The following is a 7,733-nucleotide window of genomic DNA, read 5'->3' as shown; positions in this document are numbered from 1 at the left end:
TCAGAAAGTATTCCTGAGAAAAGAACTGTTTGATGGGAGATCTGAAAAAAGGGCAAGAATTGGCCAGGCAAGAAAGTATGTTTGTGGAGGAGACAGGGCCGGGGTGGAGGGGGAGGAAGGCAGAGTCATCCTGGGCTGGGGAAGTAGAACCCGCCATAGATCTGACGTGGGGAGAGCTGGATGCACCAGACGGATGGAAGTGTGTGACTAGAACTTTGTGAGGAGAGGAGAAAAATCTTAGAAGATGAGGCAGCGTTCTGGACTTTATTCTGAGAGTAATAAGAAACCAGGAGATAATTTTAAGCTGAGAAGTCATAGGATTTCCAGACATTTTACCATTGTGGCCACCCTCTTCTGGCCAGACTCCAGTTATTTACCATTCTGCTTCAGATGTGGTGCACAGCACTAACCACACGCTCCAGACAGGGTCTGGTGAGTTCAGAGCGGACTGAGCCACCCGCCTCCTTTGTTCTGGACATTGGACTCATGCATCCCGAGAGTGCATTTGTTTGGACCGTTACCGTGTCATGGTGTTATGTTACATAGACCCTGTGGTTGACAAAACCAATACCTGGTTTGGGTTGGATTTTTGACCCTAGACGGCCTGCGAAGGAATCTCAGGTCAATGGAGATGTCCAGGATTAAATTCCTCCACTCATTCTGCATCTTACTCAGCCTATATATGTTAAAATTTTTTTTTACATTTATTTATTTTTTGAGAGACAGAGAGAGACAGAGCACAAGTGGGGGAGGGGCAGAGAGAGAAGGAGACACAGAATCCGAAGCAGGCTCCAGGCTCTGAGCTGTCAGCACAGAGCCCGACGTGGGGCTCAAACCCACAGACCGCGAGATCACGATCTGAGCCAAAGTCAGATGCTCAACCGATTGAGCCACCCAGGCGCTCCTGTTTTTCCCTCTTTTCTTCTATCATTTTTTCAAATTATAGAAATAAACTTATAAATACAGAAAACTATAGCAAAACCAATAGAATAATAATACAGAGATAACCACTGTTGTCACTGCTATTTATATATCTCAATATAATTCTCTGTACTTTCTATGCTTGAGCTCAAACTGTAATGTAATATTATAACCTTTTTTTTTTCTTACTATTATTAAGTCACAAGAATTTAGTTTCCAATGTCATTAAATGGTCTTCTGGGGCGCCTGGGTGGCTCAGTCGGTTAAGCGGCCGACTTCGGCTCAGGTCATGATCTCGCGGTCCGTGAGTTCGAGCCCTGCATCAGGCTCTGTGCTGACAGCTCAGAGCCTGGAGCCTGTTTCAGATTCTGTGTCCCCCTCTCTCTGACCCTCCCCCGTTCATGCTCCGTCTCTCTCTGTCTCAAAAATAAATAAACGTTAAAAAAAAGTTAAAAAAAAATGGTCTTCATATGTGCTTCTTGCTCAAGGACATTTAAGGTTTCTGGTTTTTGTTTTTTTTTTTACATATAAAAGTATATATTTATATTTAAATATTTGCTTGCATTTCAGAGTTAGAACACTAGAAGCATATTTAAGGCTCCTTTGATAAATATTTACAAATTGTTTCACAACATTTTTGGCTAATTTCAATTTGCACTTCTATTTACATTATGAATTCTTAAGAAAAAAAACATGCTGATTAATAGGAGAAAATAGAATTGAACTATTCTTTTAATTTTCATTTTTAATTACCAGCAATGTTAAAGACATAAGAATGTTCAACTCACTGATGTTTCCTTTCGTGTAAAATGTAATTATCCTTTTTCTATGTATGTGTGCATGGCGGTCTTACTGCTTTTCTTAGAAATTTGTGTAATCCTTTTTCACATAAGAATTTAAATCCCCAATTTGCCATAACACTTATAAGTATTCATCTCAATCTATTTGGAACTTTAAATCGTTTTTGCGATGGGGTGCCTTGGTGGTTCAGTTGGTTGAATGTCCGACTTCAGCTCAGGTCATGATCTCGCAGTTGGTGAGTTCAAGCCCCACAACAGGCTCTGTGCTGACAACTCAGAGCCTGGAGCCTGCTTCAGATTCTGTCTCCCGCTTTCTCTGCCCCTCCCCCACTTGCACTCTGTCTCTCTCTCTCTCTCAAAAATAAATAAACATTATTAAAAAAATAGTTTTTTGTAATTAAAAAATACAGATAAATCTTTAAAAAATGCATCCCAATCTTTATGCATAGCATTTAAGTGCTACTATAGTAAAAAAAAAAAAAAATACAGAGGTTTTCTTACCTGATTTACTTTCTCTTTCAGTTTGACATGAGTTAAAAAAAAAAGTCAAGTGAAAAAGAAGCTTTCATGGTCTTCACTCTAAATAAATCTTATATAAATCCTTTCAAATGCAGTTAGAAGTAAGTCAGGAAGAGTCTTATTTCTCTAATAAAACTAAGGATTTAAAAATATAATTGAGGGTATGAGTTGGGACCTGCAAAGACTGAATTCCAAGACTTGCTTTAATACTTTCGTGTGTGTGTGTGCATGCATGTGTGTGTGTTTCATCAAACAGAGAAGAAATTAATAAGATTCATATGATTCTTTCGTCTCTGGTACATGGTGGTAACTTCTCAATCACCATCAAAGGATGTTAACTTATTATTTGTTTCGACTTTTGTTCAAATTCTATTTTTAGCCCAGTTTTCCTTAGGAAGGATTTTGGAATCACATCACTCTAAACCTATTTTCCCATCTGTAAAATGGGGATACAAATGCTCTTACTGCAATGCTTCTGTCAAACTAAGCACCAAAGTGTATGTAACATACTGAGCCTCGAGCCAGCACCTGGGAGATGTTGGGTGCTGCTCTAACCCCAGATTTCCCTGGAAACAAGAAATAATCACACTGACCGCTTGGCACTGAGGTACGGGTGAGATCATCTCTGCAAGTGTACCATGTGATAATCCAGAAGAATCAGGGAAAATAATGTATGTGTTAAGTCAACTAAGTATAGAGACGGCTTGTGATAGCACACCGTGGTACTATTTATTGCCAGAAGAAATGGTTTACTTGTGTATGATGCTGACAAGATATTCCAAAAAAGAAAATACAAATAACAAGAGTAAACCATTTGGTCCCAGAAGAATTGCTGACTCATCTTTCTTGCACAGGGAGGGCAAATTATTGACCACGTAACCCTGTGAAATATTCATAACATCAAGTTTCTTGGAACAACACTGCTTTTAATAGTAAGTAAAATAAACTCTTATGAATTTGTTAATGGTCTCGAGATTCACATGTTTTCTTGCATGACTACTTTCTATTTTCAAGATGTCTATTCTTAAAGCTTTGCAAAACTGAGAAATTACATTTTAGAGAAGAATGGCAAGAGAGGAGATTATCTGTCACCAACCTGATTTATTTTACTTAATAGAATAAGAACCTATGTTTTATGATCTACAAAATGCTAATTGCCAACATACAGGCCACTGAATCTTTTTTAAAAAGGGGGAATTATTTTCTCAAACTAGGATAAAATTTTAATTTGAAGAGTACTTATAAAATAAATAGAGACCTGGTTTTCGTTTCTCTTAATTTGTGCATTCCTAATCTTTCTCCAGAACCTTGGGTCAAATAGATTTCAGAACATTTTTGTTCATTATTTCCCAAAGTAGACCTGACTCAGACACATGAAATAATTTCAGTGGAGTTTCTTTCTTCCTGAAGAAATTAACCACTTACACATAAGGTGAGTGTTTGATACTTCCAAAAGATATCATCACTATTCAATTAAAAGCTACATCTTAAGTGAACTGTAGCTGTGCTTTCATTACCATTATGCTTTAGGCCCTCTGGCTCCCCTCCCCGCAGTGTACATGACCATTCTGGAAGCTGTTTGTGCTATCTGATGCATAGACTATCATTAGTAAAAAGCTCGTTTATAAGTCTTGATATTTAGGAGGTCAGGCAGAATAGGAAAATGAAGAAGAAAAAAAAGTGAGGAACAAAACAGAAAAGAAAGGAAAAGGAAAAAGAAAAGAGGAGACAAAAAGAAAGGAAAAACAAGGAAAAGAAAAAGGAAAAAAATCTTAGAGTGATCTAGATGTGTTTTGATTAATTTGTATGTTTTCTGAATCTTCTGCAAAGTACTCCATCACTGCCCCGAGCAAATGTGTTTTTTTCTCAAGGCCAGGTTGAAGGACATTTGAGAAAGCAACCCATAAAATGATAGAAATCTTTTGCCCTGGCATTTTCTAAGCGTGGGCAGTCCATGCCCTTTGTTAGGTATTTGCTGGATCATTGTCCTGTTATAACTAAAAACCAAAGTAAACATTTGCACAAATAATATTACCAACCACCCTGGTCACATCTTTAAGGTAATAACCTCTTTGTGCGTCAAGGCAGGAACCATTATCACTTCCTACCCCCACTGATTTTGCTCCCTCGTATAACTTGCAACATACACACATGTAATGTGTAATACAGGTGTAAATAGAATTGCGTGTTACAATCAGAATTTGGCACAGTGACTACGTCTGAGGGAAAAATGACTCCAAATGATCTAGAAAGAATGCTATGTAACTTGAAACTGCTTTTTGACATGTTCTAAAGAGTAGCTGTAATTTGATTCACACATATATTTTTGCTTTCTGTAGTTTATTAAATATTTATTTTGACCTTTCTCCCTTTGTTCTCTTAGTTGCAACTTCTTTCTGAAAAATCTAAAAGTAGTGCTGATTATTCTTCCCTCTAATTCACATCTTTCCCTCACAATTCGTAATTTGTAATATTGACAGGTGTTTTTAACAGTTAAGAGTAAAAATAAAGTGAAGGCTAGGAAAGGTTGAAAAAATGTTGGAGGAACTAAATTTTATTTTATGTTTTTAGTATTTTTTAATGTTCATTTATTTATTTTGAGACAGAGAGAGAGAGAGAGATGAGATGAGAGAGAGAGAGCGTGCACTCATGAGCAAACGGGAAGGCAGAGAGAGAGAGAGGAGAGAGAGAATCCAAGGAGTCTCTGAGCTGTCAGTGCAGAGCCCCATGTGGGCCTCCATCTCACGAACTGTGAGATCAGGACTTGAGCAGAAATCACGAGGCAGATGCTTAACCGACTAAGCCCCCAGGCACCCCGGAGGAACTAAATTTTTAAAAACTAAGCCAGCCTACATTGTTTACTTGCTAACATTATGAGAAGACTTCCCATCATGTTCAGAGCATTGGTTTTTGTTTTCTTTCGTTTTGCAGAAGGTCATAGGAAGAGATCTCTAAGAATATCTTTGATCCGATTAAGTATATCTTGGTTCCTTCTTACCACATTAGTATATTTACCATAATGTACCAAATACGCCAGAAGTATATTTTATTTCGTTATTTGGACCGTGTGTGTCTGTGGTTTCAGTTGCTGCTGTTTTATAAGGGGTTTCAACTATGCATGAGGGATAAGAGAATAGCTTCTAGTTACAGGTCATGATGGACCAGCCACCAGAAATTGTCAGTGCATTTTGAAAGGTTAGACTTTACCAGGGACCTCCTTGAATGCTGGACAATAAGAGGAAAAAATGATCTACAAATGCAAATAAAACTCTGGATATCATAAAGGCATGATAAAAACCTTTAGGAAATGTTCTTCTGTTTCATTTATTTTTCATTCAGTCTGAAGGTAGCTTCATTTTGTTTTATACTCATGAGACTTTCTTAAATTAACCTGGGCTTGCTTTCTTTGTTTCTCCCTTTCCCAGTGACCATGGTGTGTCTCAAATAGAAAGACAAACTCTAGAGACGTGAGATAAAAGGAATAGCTTCTTCTGTGCACGTGCACAAGTACATTTGAAAAAAAAATGTTTGAACAAGTCCACATAACCAGAGCCAAAAATGAATGAAGGAAAGAAGAACGCAGGCAGAACAAAAAAGTTCAAGGTCAATTACAGACACACATACGCGCACACACACAGTTGGGTCTCTGGAAGTTCTTTGGTTACCTTCTTACCAAGAAAATTATGTTGGCATTGCTTTTTGTGAAAACCACATCATACCACAGCTCTGATGCTTGTTGATGTCAAATGTCGACATTTGTACACGGGACACTGCATGCATTTTAAGGATTCATGGTCTGCGGTGCTGTACTGAGAACTTCTAAATTCCCTTCCTGGGGCGCCTTGGGTGGCTCAGTCGGTTGGGCCTCCGACTTCAGCCCAGGTCACGATCTCACGGTCCGTGAGTTCGAGCCCCGCGTCGGGCTCTGGGCTGATGGCTCGGAGCCTGGAGCTTGCTTCCGATTCTGTGTCTCCCTCTCTCTCTGCCCCTCCCCCGTTCATGCTCTGTCTCTGTCTTAAAAGTAAAATAAACGTTAACAAAAAAAATAAATTCCCTTCCTGATTGTGTACGCATCGTAACAGCAACCATAATGGCCACGTCAATAGTCCATTGCAACTGAGAGTTGTTTCTTTTTGTGTGTCAAATCCATACACGTATCTACTCTCCAGCGGACAGCGTGAAATAGTCGTGAAGAATTCAGATTCTGGATCTACGCTGCTTGGGTTTAAATCCTGACTTTGCCCTTGGAGGCTCAATGGCCTTAAGCAAGTGGCTTATCTCTCTTCAGAGCATTTCTCCCATCGGTAGAACAGACATTTGAAACAGTAACAATTTCATAGGGTGGTTGTGAGGATTACATGAATTAATACCTGTAAGATGTGTAAAACCGTGCCTGGTCCATAGATATATCCAATAAAAGTTTATTATTACTGGCCAAGCAATCATGCAGCACTGGGGCACTCAAACTCGATATCGTTGTTGTTCTTGTCTTCTAATACCTTTCTTTTCCCCCTGAATATAGCTGACACACAGGATGTTGTTTCTTGGCAGGGAAATAACGGCTGTGTATTACCATGTATTCTAATTTTCTACTTCACCTACGTCTTCATTGTTTACGAGTCTCAGTCTGGCCCGATGGCTGAGGAAAACGTTAGCCTTGTGCAGTTGGATCCTCTGTGTTGTTGCTGTCCCAGATCTGGTCTTCCGCTTCCCTGACTCACCTGGCCCTCTTTAATTCTTGCAGGCTGATTCCTCATGTTTGACTTGGATTTTTAGCCACATACTTGGATTTTTAAGCCATTTGGCACCTGCAGCCTCCTCTTTTTAACTATTCGTCTGCCAGAACTATGATCTCCAGCTTGTCCTGAGCCTCGTGTTTGACCTGTTAAATGACTCCAGCACCCCTGTGTGCACGAACTTTGATACCAATTTCGTCCTTCAGCCTTGCCTCCACTTCCTCAAGCTCCTTGCTCCAGGCTGAGAACAGAAGGAGGCCTTAGAAAATATGAGTTTAGTAGCTTAAACTTCAAACACGAAGAGAGGCCCTCCATGATTCATAAAGGCGGGCAGTGATTCATACATTTTAGTGGACACCTGAGTCATTTGTGGGTGTGTTGAAAATGCAGATTCCCAGACCCTTTTCCAAAGATCCTGATTAAGTCTGAGCTGGGGATGATGAATCTGCACTTTACTCCACTTGCGAGGTGATGCTGATGCAGGCAGTCCAAGAATCTTAATTTGAGAGGCACTTAACTTGGATAAATCTCTGCCCTTGAGTATACAGCGTGTTGCATTGATCTCTTTTATGAACTTTTTTTTTTTTTTGTATCCTAGACAGTATTGTGCATTGGGTCCACTAATTGTGTTTAAAAATATATTTACAGTGAAAAGGAAAAGATAACATTGTCCCCAGGGCTAGAAATTTTTTAGACTCTGAATTCTTACAGCACGCAGCTAGGTGGCCAGTGATGTTTTTGTCAATATCTTACCTGT

General features: G+C 39.3%; 1 non-coding gene across 1 annotated transcript; it reads right to left on the bottom strand.

Moving 5' to 3' along the window:
* Nucleotides 1-815: 815 nt before the first annotated feature.
* Nucleotides 816-900, bottom strand: TRNAQ-UUG (transfer RNA glutamine (anticodon UUG)). The gene has a single exon. It is a non-coding gene; the product is annotated as a tRNA-Gln (tRNA).
* Nucleotides 901-7,733: the final 6,833 nt, after the last annotated feature.

Source organism: Acinonyx jubatus, chromosome D4, assembly GCF_027475565.1.
Source record: "Acinonyx jubatus isolate Ajub_Pintada_27869175 chromosome D4, VMU_Ajub_asm_v1.0, whole genome shotgun sequence".
Lineage (NCBI taxonomy): Eukaryota > Metazoa > Chordata > Mammalia > Carnivora > Felidae > Acinonyx > Acinonyx jubatus.
The sequence above is the reverse complement of the archived record's forward strand: the minus strand, read 5'-3'. Positions and strand labels throughout refer to the sequence as shown.